The sequence below is a fragment of the Metopolophium dirhodum genome, chromosome 5 (assembly GCF_019925205.1).
Source record: "Metopolophium dirhodum isolate CAU chromosome 5, ASM1992520v1, whole genome shotgun sequence".
NCBI lineage: Eukaryota > Metazoa > Arthropoda > Insecta > Hemiptera > Aphididae > Metopolophium > Metopolophium dirhodum.
The window spans coordinates 16131792-16146961 of NC_083564.1; the positions used below are offsets into that span (position 1 = coordinate 16131792).

The 15170-nt window shown below is 34.5% G+C and overlaps 1 long non-coding RNA gene across 1 annotated transcript; it reads left to right on the plus strand.

Moving 5' to 3' along the window:
- The first annotated feature begins 2741 nt into the window (after window positions 1–2741).
- Window positions 2742–13221, plus strand: LOC132945893 (uncharacterized). Its single transcript, XR_009664614.1, has 7 exons — window positions 2742–2770; window positions 2897–2938; window positions 4849–4911; window positions 11752–11805; window positions 12027–12065; window positions 12689–12715; window positions 13192–13221. It is a non-coding gene; the product is annotated as an uncharacterized LOC132945893 (long non-coding RNA).
- The last annotated feature ends 1949 nt before the right edge of the window (window positions 13222–15170 follow it).

Here is a 15170-nt window from a genome sequence, read left to right on the forward strand (position 1 = left end):
TTCCCCATCAATTTGTATCTTTAATTCTCTGTTCGCTTCTCGGTTGTTAAGATGGAAAACCTTTGTTACAGACTTGCTTGGATTTAGTTTTAAATGCCACTTTCGAAAATATTTTTGTATGATTATTAGATCATCGTTTAGCGTTTCCTCAAGTTCTGTGAAGGTTCTGGCTTGGGCGACAAGTGCTACATCATCAGCGTATATGAATTTTCTTGAGCTCGTGCAGGCAATGTCAGCAGTATATGTGTTGAAAAGAATTGGTGATAATACAGATCCCTGTGGTAGTCCATTTTGTAGTATTTTGTAACTGCTTACTTTCCCATTGAGAGATACACTGAATTTTCTGTTAGAGATTAGGTTCTCTAGTAGTCTTAGCGTTGTTTTACATTTTATTATTTTAGCCAGTTTTAGTAATAGTCCTCTCTTCCAGACCGTATCATACGCAGCTGACAGATCCAGAAAAACTGCTCCGGATTTTTCCTGCCGTTGGAAACCATTTTCAATGTGCGTTGCTAGTGCGAGGAATTGGTCACAACAACTTCTATTTTTCCTGAAACCGGCTTGTTCCATGGATTCTTCTAAGAGTGGTTCTAGGCGTCTTAAGAGGAGTCTTTCAAACAGCTTGTACATTGTTGACAGCAGGGATATAGGACGGTAGTTTTTTGGGTTCCTGGCTTCTTTGTTGGGTTTCAAAATAGCTATCACTTTAGTTTCGCGCCAGAGTCTTGGAAGAACATTAGTGTCTGCTATTTTACTGGCCAATTTTGCAATCCAGCAAATGCTTCGTGGTCCTAAATTTTTAAGGAATTCTGGAAGGATCCAATCTACTCCAGCTGCTTTTCCGTTTTTTACAGATTTTAATGCGTTATAGACCTCTTCAGTAGTGAACTCGTTCATAAGAGTCGACTTTTCTTTACACCTCCTTAGCTCTTCTTGGAATTCCCTTTTCACCTCGATTTTTTCGTTTTTATGGGGTTTAATATTTGATGTTTTATATAGTATATTAGCAACATCGCCGGCAGCTACACTACCAACCTTTCTTGTTGGTTGTGCTGCACCAAGCTTTCTCAAGAGTGACCAACTTTTCCTACTTGAATGCGTATAATCCATTTCTCCCATTGCAGCTATCCATCTGTTTCTTCTCTCTTCATCCAGGAGAGCTATCAATCGGTTGGCAGTTACTTCATTTCCGGTTTCATCGTATTCACGCAGTAGGGAGTCGCACTCTTTGCTCCAACATGGGATGTAATTCTGTCTATGCCCTCTTGGTATAGCCAGTGAAGCGGCTTTTTTAATAAGCTTAACAAATCTTAGATAGTTTTCTGGGATGGGGGGAATGCGATTTATGTTCTCCTCCATGTATTTAGTGAAATTTGGCCATACAGCTTTTCGTAGATTCCACCGGGGCATTTCGGGTTTGTTGATCCTTGGGAAATTTACTCCTATGTCTATAATAACTGGTTTGTGTTGGCTTTTGGGGAAGTTTGGTATGATTGAACGTGATACTCTTATAGGTTGGTCATCCTTGTCTCTTGACGTAAAGCATAGATCAGGTGATGTGGTCGTCCCCCAGCGGCCTGATTTAAAAGTTCCCCCCTGCTTAGCGTCGTACACTAGATGTAAGCGATGGAGTGTGGCCCAGCTGGTGAGTTTTTCCCCATCTTCGTTATCTCTAGAGTAGCCCCATTCAGTACTATGTGAGTTGAAGTCTCCTATATCCTAGTAAATGAGATGTTTTCGGCAAACAATAATCCAACTTACCTTATTACTTTTTGTGAAATACATTTTTATTATAGCATTATTATTAATATGATATGATGATTAAATATACGTAGGTAGGAAGATACGGGCTACGACACGATTAAGCATAAAACACCTTTTTTGCAACCCTATTGTGCAAATTTGTCGGCGTGTCATAGAATATAGAAAGACAAAAGAAAAGCTACATAATTGAGTATACAAAACTTTGCAATGTTACCATTTTCAATTTTGAACTAAATTTTATACATAGACCTTATACTCATAGACAGAGCATTATAGGTTGGCGGGGTTGGGTCGAGCAATCACAGACATCATCATGATAGCAGTATTGTCATTTCTGGCAACATAAAATATATTTATTAGCATATTTATACAATATATTATGAAAACACAAAACTAAAAATGCATATTTTTAAAAAGCATAATTACAATAATAATTAATAAATAATAAATCATAATATATTCAATAGATGAATAAATTATTCATTCAAAAACAATATAGTTTTTGTATATTATTCATCAATCCATTATCATACAATAATATTGAGTATGGGTATGGTACGAATCAAATTAAATAGCACGATGTAGCAACGTCGCATAAAACATTATGTGCCCAATCGTGTTGCTAAACAGGTATAGTATGCTCAATCGTACAATAGTAAATATGTGAAAGTGGCTGACAGACAACACCAAGAATCGCTAAACACAACCTTAAAATTTAATACAACAATTAAAGTGATGTACTCCTTGACGAGGTACACAATATTACATCTATACTGTACAGAAGAGTGATTAAGTACCTAATTTCCGTTATTTTTCTTTCTGACAACACACACCTGGTCTACGGTAGTATATATATATTGTCCTACAGGTATGAGAGTTGGAACTAACTTAAATTATTTTACATTATTATTTATTTGACTAAAAAACATTAAATTAACTTTGTTAATATTATATTTTGTATGTTATAAATGACTAACAGATAGTTTATCGTACGTTGGATTTTCAGGTATGTAAAAGCTTAAAAAAATTATTGTAATTAATCAATTATTTGATACCGTATTTAATTCGGTATTTTAACGAATCAGTATGTATCATAAAGTAACGATAAACGTTTGATAATTTACATGTATAGACGATTTTGGATTTATAAACTACTGTTTTGCAAAGCAATTTGGTAAGTAGTATATAGTGATAATAATGTATTTATTATAAGTATGTAAATTATAATTTCTATGTTTTTTTCTTTTCGTTTCTATAATAATTGTAATACAGTGAAACCTCTGAATAGCGGACACTCTTGGTCACCAACATTTTGTCCGTTATTCGGAGGTGTCCGTTATTCAGAGGGGATAAATTTTTGAAATTTATTTGTATAATAATGTACTATGTATGTACATATATGTAATGTTTTTACTTATTATTTATTGTAAGTTATTACATTTTTATATTTTTACAAATTACATATTATTATTTAAAGTATATTTTTACAATCAAAATCAAAAATTATTATTTATTATTTATTATTACATTTTTAGATTTTTGAAGCTTTAAAGTCGTTTAATCCGTGAACTTCAGCAAGTTGTTTAGCCTTTTCTTGTATTGTTGGTCCGGAAACTGGTAAATTTTTTTCTCGAGTTTTGCTAAACCAGACCAAAAGTTCTTTATCAATCACACTGCCTTCACATTTTCTTAGTTTCGTTAATTTGCATTCTTCATTTCCATTTTCAACCCACGCTTTATACATTTCTTCTGTGTTAGAAACAATATCCGCGATCTGTGTTTTTCCAACTTGAAACTTTTCTGCGAGTGCACGAATTCCCACGTTTCCGTTGTTTTTACGGTAATCTTAAATGTCAATTTTTTCGCGAAGCGACAACCGCTTTTGTTTTAACGTAGTCATCGCGTCGAAAACCGTCACTAACTGACATAATTTTGTCATAACACATAATCGCTTCACCGATAACCGAATTTGTCATAATCGTATCGTCACATAACGAGTTTGTTATCGTAATTATGTTACATTATTACAAGAGTGCATACGAATGTGAATACGTATTACAGATAGGCATATTACAGATTGTATTTTCAAATAATGATTAGGGATTTACCATTGTTTTAAAAATTCCCTAATAAAATAATGTCCGTTATTCGGAGGTTTTCCTATTGAAAAGTAGTGAAAATGTCCCCGTTCCCCAAAAAACGTCCACTATTGGGAGGTTTCCGCTATTGGGAGGTGTCCGTTAGTGGAGGTTTCACTGTATTACTATACATTTTAATATATTTTTAAGAGGACGGATTCTTCAATTTTTAAGCAAGATACGAGTCTGTGAAATATCACAAGTTAAACAATTGAGAGAGTGTGTGAGTCCACCGCCGCCAGCGTGCATGACTTGCAAAATAAATAAACAAACGTGCCGTTTCATTTTTCATTTTTAGTGTTTTTCGAAGAATTTGGAGAAAAATCACAAGGCCGAAAGTATTATCTCCATAGAAAATTCGCTCGGTACAAAAAAAAGTATACCAAATTACCAAGTACCAACTATATTATGATGGAAGAAATACTTATACTTTATTCAATTTTAATTTAATATAATATATTCTTCTTCTTTCTTCTCAATTTTGTAGGTGGGCCACGTACCCGTGTGCCCCATAGCATGAGCCACCACTGCCAACAGCACACTATTGAAACTAGTAAACGAAAAATTTGCTATACGTATTTAATATGGCGTATATATGCGTACATAATATATTAAAAATTTTCATAAATCACTTAAAAAAATGAAATGTCGTAAAAATGTATACGAACATCGCAGGATAAATACTGGTGTGTTCTCTCACTGGATAGAGTACCTACAGATCTAGTCTATAATGGATATCGAACTACGTATTATTCCTCTCTTGTGATTTAACTTTTTACTATGTATAAAATCTTAGAGCTCATAGCAGGTGTTACCTCATATGGAGTTGCCGTATAACGTCTATTTCAATAATAATATAATATATTAATTAACTCATTTTTATTTCATGCAATTTTGTGGTGATTCACGTGTCCTGATGATTGTCTTAAAAAAATGAATATCCCAGAGGGTATTGAACAATTTAAAAACCATGTAATAAAAGAGTACAACAAAGTTGTCCCAAAAAACAGTGAGTTTTTACAATTATTATACTGAACTTCATATTTGGCTACAATCTATCGTTCCGCTTAGAATCTAAAACAAATCTTAAAATAAAATAATTATGTTGTATTCTACTATAAGGAATAAACAACACAAATGTGTACGATATTATTATTATTTATTGAAAACGTGTGATATTGGTTTATTCTGAACCGTAACGTCGACTGGCATGTGCGTGCCGACTGACTGCGGACTGCGTACGCGGTGGACAGTCCCCACCGCGTACCTATATTATATATACTATTATAGTGCTGAATCGATGTACGATATATAACACCTCTCCCCTAACATTAAATAGCTTGATTCGCTTTTGAGTTTATATAACCACGCGTGCTTATTCTACTTACTGACTAAAACTTAAATCTAATTTTACATTTTTTTTTTTTTTTATACTCTGTGTCGTGTATATCATATTTTACATGCTAATTTCTCTATACTATAACAAAAGAGGTATACATGTATATGAACGTATAGTATCGGTCTTATTTCCTAAAATCTACTGTTGTATAGCGGTCGGGCGATCTTTTCATTCTAGTCGGGCGAGAACGTCCAGTAGAGGTTATCTCGGGTTCCCTGTCTGGCCCGTCCGTATCCTTCCCGGTCCCCTCTGGAACTTGTCCCCCCCTTGGGTCAAATGGGTTTTCGTTACATTCGACTTCCAACACTCCTGGGTCCCTATTTGGTATTTTAATGGTCTGGTCTATGTGTCGCTTCCAAGTGCCCGCCTCGGTATCCACCTCAAACGCTTGTTTCCCCACATTTTTCGTAACAGTCCCTATTGACCACTTATTTTCATTCGTCCGATAATCCCGCACGGCCACTGTGTCTCCCTGTTGGATTTCATGCTGTCGTTTACCGTGACGTTTGATTTGGGAATCCTGGTGATCACTAACCACGTCCTTTGTGCTGGGAATCAGCATATCGAACTGTGTTCGGGTGCTACGTCCTAGTAATAATTTTGCCGGTGTCTGGCGCGTTGCCGAGTGCGGTGTATTGCGGTGTAATAACAGGAATTTCTGTAATAGCGTCGGGCTGGTGGTTTGGTTTTTCTTAAAGAAATTTTTCACTATTTTAACCCCTGATTTGGCTGCCCCGTTTGTTTCCGGGTGGAACGGAGCTCCCACCAAGTGTCTTATGTTCCCATTTACGCAGAACGTGCTAAATTCCGTACCTGTGAAACACTTGGCTCCATCGGTGGTAATGGACTTGGGGACCCCGGAACGAGCGAAAAGTTCTTGCATTTTTACGATTACCACTGACGCCGTACTCGTGCTTACCTCAAACACTTCGAGCCATTTTGAAGTCACGTCGACTACTATTAAAAAAATTTTATTTTTGTAAGGCCCTAAAAAGTCTACGTGTATGAGCATCCACACTTGTTCCGGCCACTTCCATGGCGTTAGCACTGCTTTTGGTGGTGCGGGTTTAACCTGTATACAATTTTCGTATTTGCGCGCCGTGTTTTCAATGTCGTTGTCGATCCCTGGCCACCAAAAATACGAACGCGCGATCGCCTTCATGCAGCTCATTCCCGCGTGCGTGAAGTGCAATTCTGTCAACAGGGCCTCCCTGAACTTACTTGGCATAATCACCCTGTACCCCCACATCAAACAGTCCTGTTTGGTTGAAATTTCGTGACGTCGCGTGTAATACGATTTAAGCGATTCGTTTTTATCCGCGCCTGATGGCAATTCGCCTGTGTTGATAGCCTTAATTACCTGCGATAAGATTTTATCGGTTCGTGTTTGTGTTTTTATTTTGACCCAATAAACGTTAAACGGACAGTTGTCGTATATCAAGTTTAGACACTGTGGCGCCGTAGACACTCTGTCTGCTGTGCCTATTCTTATGCGCGATAAGAAATCCGCTGCGTTTTTCCCTGACTTAACGAACAAAATGTCAAAGTCAAATTCTGTGAGTACGTACGCCCACCTCTGTAGTCTATTAGCCGCGTAAATTGGTATACCTTTCTTTTCCCCGAAAATATGGTAGAGTGGTTTATGGTCGGTGATTAAAGTAAATTTTCGTGCGTACAAGTAATCGTAGAATTTTTGAACACCGTATATTATCGCTAACCCCTCTTTTTCAATTTGCGGGTATTTGCGTTCCGCTTCTGATAAGACACGCGATGCGTAGGCTACTGGTTTTTCGGCGTTGCCGTATACCTGTGATATGACCGCGCCGATAGCGAAAGATGACGCGTTTATCATTAGTTTAATTGGTACCGACGGATCATAGTGGTCGAGTACGGGTTTGGACGATAATATCGATTTAATGCTATTAAACGCCTCGTCTGCTTCTTTGTATCCGTGCCGCATTTTCCACGAACTTAGTGTAGTATGTTACCAACCCTGGAAAACTTTTTAGTTCCGACCTGTCTTGGGGTGCCGCAGCCTCTTTAATCGCGATTGTGTGTTTGTCTAATGTGTGCAGACCCTGTCCGTCTATTTTATGACCTAAATATTCTACTTCCATCTGTATAAAGGTACACTTCCGTTCTCTTACCCTCAGCCCTGCTGAACCGAGTGCTTTTAGAAGTTGCTCCAAACGTATGTTATGTTCGGACATCGTCCTACCTGATACTATTATATCGTCAATGAATACCTCGACTCCCTCAACCTTTTTTGTGATACTTTCGATCGCTTTCTGAAATTCACTCGCCGATGATTTCAGTCCAAATGGGACGCGCGTGTACCTGAATAAACCTTTTATTGTGTTTACTGTCGTTAACGCGCGTGAACTATCGTCGAGTACTAACTGCTGATAAGCATCTTTCAGGTCTATTTTTGAAAAATATTTCGCTCCCGCTATTCTGGCGTAAAGGTGTTCGATTTTTGGTAGGGGGTATTCTGTACTGACCAATACGGGGTTTACGGTTATTTTAAAATCTCCGCATAGCCTGACGCTACCGTCCTCTTTCAAAATCGGAACTATGGGGGTTGCCCACTTGCTGTGGTCGACCGGTATCAGAGCGTTGATGGCCAGCAACCGATCTATTTCAGCCTCGACTTTTATTCTTAGCGCTAGGGGCACTGGTCGGTGTTTAAAAAATTTTGGCGTGGTTGGCCGGCTTTGTTGTCAGTGATATTTTGTACCCCTTAATAGTCCCTAGCTCTTCGCTAAATACGTTAGGATACTTTTTTAAAATTGTTTTAACGCTATCCTCTGCGCTGGTAAATTTACATTCGAACACGTTTTTAATACCGAGCGTTGCTATATCGTTCCTACCGAGTATTGGTGGTCCTCCGTTTGGCACTATATATACCCATATTCCGATTGTTTTATTATTGTACATGGCCGTGAGCGCTACTTTGCCTATCGGTATAATTCTATTACCAACGTAATCCGATAACTCCACGTCGTTAGTTACGATTACCTTTGGACCTATTAGCGCTTTAAACCTCGACTACGGAGCTACTTTAAACTTATCTCGGGAAATATCGTTAATTGTAAAAAAGAATCAATTAATTCTACGGTAGATTCGTGATCGCCTGACCGCTCATTTTCTGTCACAAACTTATTTTGTGACTTGTGCTTATTGCCTTTATCTTTGCACATGGGTGCCAAATGACCCGCTACCCCGCATGTATTACATGAATAATTTTTGAACCTGCATAGTCCGGTGTCGTGGTTGGAACGGCCGCATACCTGGCACTTCTCTTTCCTGTTGGTTTGGCCCCGTCCACTTGTCCGCTTTGGTGTCGTCTTTGTAGGAGACCCTTCCTGCTTGGTGAAATGGAACGCCCCGGGCGTTTCCTTTGACCACTCCTTGCTTGCGTTGATGTTGGCCTCTCTAGTGGTTGCCACTTCCATCATTTTTGCCCAAGTGGTTGATGCTGCTGACGCGTCCTCTTCCAGTAACCGGTCCTGGATCTTTCCGGAACCCATTCCGACGACAAATATGTCCCTCACTACTATCTCCAGCTCTGGCCCAAAACCACATAAAGAAGCAAGTTCACGTACGCGGGCACCCCACTGGGGCACACTTTCGTCGTGATTCTTACGAGCCAAGTAGAGCTGGTGACGGGCGGCGAAATACGACTTTTTCGGCTCATAGTGTTTTAGCAGTATGGCCGATAACGACTCGAAAATCTTATTGTCGGGGTCCTCTGGTAAACACAAACTGAACAGAGTTTTATGCACTTCCTCCGAAATCGAGGTCAGTAAAATTGCCCTCTTCTTGTTTTCTTGCGTGATTCCGTTGGCAGTAAAAAAAATTTTTAAGCCGTGCGAAATATATTTTTACGTTCGTTTCCTGGTCGAAAATTCCAGGACTGCCGATTACTTGCGAGTAGATCGTTCTTACGGCCGGCTGCTCGTTAGTGCCCGATTGCATGATTAATGGCAAATATAAACAGAAATATATAGAATGTGCTATATGTACTAGTGACTAAAGGTGAATATAAACGATGTAGCCAAATCTTCGTCGCCACTTGTTGTATTCTACTATTAGGAATAAACAACACAAAGGTTAGGTTAGGTAATATTATTATTATTTATTGAAAACGTGTGATATTGGTTTGTTCTTAACCGTAACGTCGACTGGCGTGTGCGTGCCGACTGGCTGCGTACGCGGTGGACAGTCCCCACCGCGTACCTATATTATATATACTATTATAGTGCTGTATCGATGTACGATATACAACAAATTATATGAAATCAATTACAGTAATTAATATTATGATTTGCTTCCTTAATTCTGGGCATATTTTTAATGTAAATACAGAAAGACAAATACCACTCTTAAGAGGATGTCAATGTAATATTTATTTTCTCTTTCAGACCAATACACAATACTGTCATCTAAAATCGTTTTTAATGATTATTAAGTAATCTAAGAGTAAAATCATCCATCACAAAAATTATAGAATATAATTTTTTTGAGGGTTTTATATTTTATTATTATTTGACTTTATATTCAGGGTTCAAAATAAAATTTTTTTTTTCATATTTAAAAAATACGCCTCAATTACCTTGGTGTTTTCAGATACATGTCACAATTTATTTAAATTTTACAAAAGAATAAGGTGTATATAAGAAAAATTATATGATGCAATAAGTTTTAGGATAGTATAAGTTGTATGTGATATATCTAAGTGTTCATGTTATATTTTTTGAAGAAGGTTCGTCTCATTGAGAAGTTTTAGAAGTTATGATGCTCTCTCTGTGTTTGGCACTAGTATTTTTTATTTTATACGTCACTCCCACGCAGGCATCAAATCATAATCAACAGATTACGAATCGGCCACACATTATACACTCATGAACATTTAATGAGGAAAAAGGATCAACGTATATGCACCCCATGCAACACTGCGACTACAAATGTTAAACACCTATTGTTACAAGTCGGTTGACCATAGCCTCGTACTTGTAGAGTTTGAATATAGATTTATTAAATAAATGAACAAACTCACGTCTTTTTAGATGAAGTTTATTGAGTTGAACATATACAGACAATAGCACTGTCCAATCTCCACTCCTTATCTTTCAATCTTTTGGTTCCTTATATCTAAACTTATCTAGGACAATCCCTCCTATATAAAAAGTGCTTACACGCAGTTTCGGGATTGTACCTGTTTACACTAATTTACAATCATAATTTAATTTCATAATTCTATTTGTTTTCTAAATACTACATTTCTTATTTGTTTACTAATTACTACATCCTTGCTTATTTCCTATGTTTAATAATACCAATTCATAACGCTATTAACTGAATGTCTCCTCACAAAATACACCAGAGACAAACTGATGCACCCCAACAAAAAAATTATTGTAAAATTAAATTAAATAATTGTTTTGTGACAATATTTAAACAAACTGATGATATTATATTATTCTCTCGTCTGAATATTATTCTCTATCATTTTTGTAATAGATGATTTCACTTTAAGATTTCTCAAATATATATATATTTTTTTTTTAACATTTATTAGATTATATACAATCTGTAATATAATATTTACAATGAGCATATGTGCTGAATTTATTTACATGGCTTTTGAATTCGGGAGGTGAGTAGTTACCCAGCAGTAACACTCGACTATGTCAAATATATAAAAAAAATACAGCTAATCCTCAGTTTTTGACCGATTTTCATAAGATTTTTAAGAAGAAATATGTAAATCCAAGGGCATTTAGTTTGACACAGGCTATGCCATCCAGAATCAGCTACCTGCCTAATATAGCAAAATTACATAGAGTTTTGTTTAGAACTCTGATGTGTTTCCAAATCGATTTAAACAACATATTTACAATTTTTAATACACTCATAGGCCTGCGCAAACTGGAATTTCGGGGAGGGGAAGCGTGCATACAATATTATTGGGTTGTTTGCCAATTTCAGTTCTGAGAGTGAAATAGCTTACTTCCCGCCCATGATACACAATATACTATTACGTTTTATTATTTTTTTATCACGAAAAATGATTTATTTTTTACCACATTTTTTAGAAAAAAATATTTTATTTTATTCTAGTTATATCAGATAAAATCACTGTCCCTAGGCCCTGGGATTTTAATTTAAGGGACACAATTATAAAATGTCAGGGGTGCCCGGGCACACCAATCACCTCCCGTGCACACACATTTGAATATACTACGAGTCTAAGACAAAGAGTGGTCTAAATAATATATTATAGAAAAAATGATCAAAAAATGTATAGCTAGACTTATCTGTCTCATCAATATTTTATTGGGTATATAAAATTATGTTAATATATTATTAAAATAATACAATGTTCTTGGATATTATAAATGTTAAATGTTATAAATATAATTAACAATCAAATATTATACTTTCTAGTCGATATACTGCTGGCATTCTTCGAGGTCAGTACGAGTTATTCGAATGCTGACGGTGAGCATAATTCTATATTATTTAATAATTATTTACATATTATATAACATTATAACTCCCTGGCAATTATTGTATTATACTATTATATAGACTAGGTATAGATATATAGTTGTGTTTGTGTAATTATATATTTATATTTATATAATGTACCTAACAAGACAGTGAAAAATGCAACAATTTGAATAACCAAGGTAGGTACTTGTTATTTACTTGATTTACAGATGATTTATATGAGCCACGACTGTTTTGTTATAAGGAAAGTGAGTAACAGTATTAACCATGGTATTATAATATAATATAGTTAAATAGCACAAGAAATATAAACTGAATGTCAAATTGTGAGTAGCAAGAGCTCACTTACATTTTTTACCCCGGTTTTTACATGCAAAACTTTACGATTTACATTGTTTCTTTTTTTTATTATTTGTAATACTTCACTAAGGTAATTTGGTTTTTCTGTTTTGTAGTTTTGCAGTAAAGATTTATGTATATGCCTATTGTTCCAACTTTCCAAGCGTGTGGGAGATAATATAATACAGGCTGTAACAGGAAGACCTGAGATGGTCCAATTCTTGAAATTTCGTTAAAAATAAAATATATTACTGTCAGTTAAAAATTAAAATATACAGTATTGGTAATATACAGTATCTAAGCATTGTAATTTTATTGTGTGCTATGAATAGTGCGTTTTAAGTACCTACCTATCCATATGCATTTTAATAATATATTTTTAAATTCAATAACTATATTTAATTTTTTGAGATTATAAATTAATATTTGTTTCTATTAATTTTTATGAGAGATACCTATTTAATATTTATTAAATTTCATATGATTAGTCATTACGTCCAAAAATAAAATATTTATGTTTATAAATTTGCAGTTAATAAGAAAAGCCTGCTCAGTAGTGGTAAATTTGAATACATTTATTTTAAATTACAATGTGTAATTAATATAAACTATACATTTTGTCGACTTGTATATTATATTTTATTTATTTATTCTGTGACGAAGAATAGATGAAAAGTCATTATGGACAAATACCTATGTTTGTATTGAAATAATGTCTAATAACTGAAAAGTGGTAACAAAAATATCTATAAACTTTTGAACATTTCATTGGTATATTAAACATTCTGTCTTTTTCTAAAAAAAAATTGCTTGATAAATTATTGTATTATTATGTGTTGAGAGTAGTGAGTTATAGTGCCTTACAATCACTATGCATTTTAATAAAATAGTTTTTTATAGATTTAATTTTTTAAGAATGTAAATTAATAGTTTTTTTCTATATTTTTTATGATTGCCTATTTAATATTTATTAAAATTTATAACATTAGTCATTGTACATACGTAAATTTAATATTAATATTTATACATTTCCAGTTGTCTGCAATAAGAAGATCGTGAAATTAGGTAAAATGTTATTATACAATGTGTAACATGGCTGTGCTCAAGGTGGAGGATTCAACTCACCCCCCCCCCCCCCATTCAATGGATTTTTTACAAATTTAGTATAATATGTACCATAGTGCGTTTTATAGTAACTGTGACTCGACGCTATCGCGGCTTGTGGTGTTTTTCATTAGGGTTTCTAAAACTAGCGCGTATTAATGCGTGGAGAATTTAAAACTGTTAACTAATATTTTAGACTGCTTAAAATTATACCTTTATTAAACAAGATAATTAATGAATTATACCAGCTTATCTTACCATTTGTTATAAAACTTACGAAAAAACGAGCTATACATTTTTCTATCCTATAGTTTGAAAACCCCCGGTTTGAGACGAAACTACCACGAATTGCGTTAGCGTCGAGTCATAGTTGCTATGAAACGCATTATAATTGTACATATAAATATAATAATTTTTAAGTTACAAATTTAGTTTAGAGCCCTTGCGAGTTTTTCAATTTTTTTTCAGAAACCTATGTATTAGCAAAAATGAATTTCCGGAAATCATTAGTTTTAAGTTAAAAGTTCGGTGTTTTACTGCACTTTTAGAACCTTACAGTTTTACTGAACACCCTTTATTTATGTATATGTGGTGATTACACGGGATGCTTTTTGAAGCAGTAAGGAACAAATAATATTAGGATCCAAAATCCACGCCCCACTCATTAATACTATACGTATAATCCAAAACGAAATATTTCCATCAATTATTCCTAAACGTACTTATTTTATGTTATGCCAAAACGTACTAATAATATACCTGTCTATTTGTATACATTTATAGACGATCCAGGTAAGTGCACTAATTCTACATATATTTAATATTATAGAGCCATGAACCTACCTATAGGCACATAATATTAAAAACTGACGTCCGACACCATCACATTACAAAAAAATAAATAAGGTTCATAAACGTTTTCAAATATTTTATTGTTGAATGAAAAACGGTGTACCTACGTCCTTACTCGTGATAAATTTGCAGGTTGTTATATCGTACAAAATAGTATAAACTTTACTATATTACTATATAAAATATTTTTTTATATTATTTTTTATTGTATAGTGTATTTACAGTATTAATCTTATTCTATTTTACATCTGTGTTTATTGTTAAAAACCAAAATATACTAAAGACAATAATATAATGTCATTCGAACGTTAATTATTAATCATAGGTAGGTATAGAGAACATTTTTGGTGACTTTTCAGTTTCAATACTTAGGTACAAATACACGTTTGTTGAAATCGTTATAAATAAAATAAGTTTAAAATCAATATTTTATATGAAATGGAAATTATTAATTAATCTATAAAAATTATTAGTTTGAACCTTATACTAATAGTTTATGATTCATAACACTAATCAATTATAATTACGTTTATATATTTACAGTTGTTGACAGTAAGCTTATAATTTTATAAGTATATTATTTTATTTAAGCAATTTATAATAAGTGTGCACTAAGGTTTAGTATTGAGCCCCTACCTGTTATTCGTAGTTATTGAAAATATTATGAAATATACAAACAAGGGTAACATGTTATAGCCTATAGTGCATGATGTTTTCTGACAGTGTTGTGTTAGTAGAAAAAGCATGGAAAGTGTGAATGTGAGAATTTCAAGAATGGTGAAAATTGCTGGAGTGGAGGGACCAAACATACAAATATGTATAGGAATAAAATAAAGACAATTGTTGAATTGTGCATGATTTTGAAAAATTTAATTAATAAATGATCGTGGCGAGACATTTAATGAAGATTGGGAATGATGTCATGTATGAATTTATTAGGTCCAAGTACTTAGGAATGCTGGTACAGAAGAATAGTGGTTTTTAGTATGACGTCTGAAATAGGATTATTTGTCCGTGGTTGAAGTGGAGAGGAGTGCCAAGTATTTTGTGTGACAAAA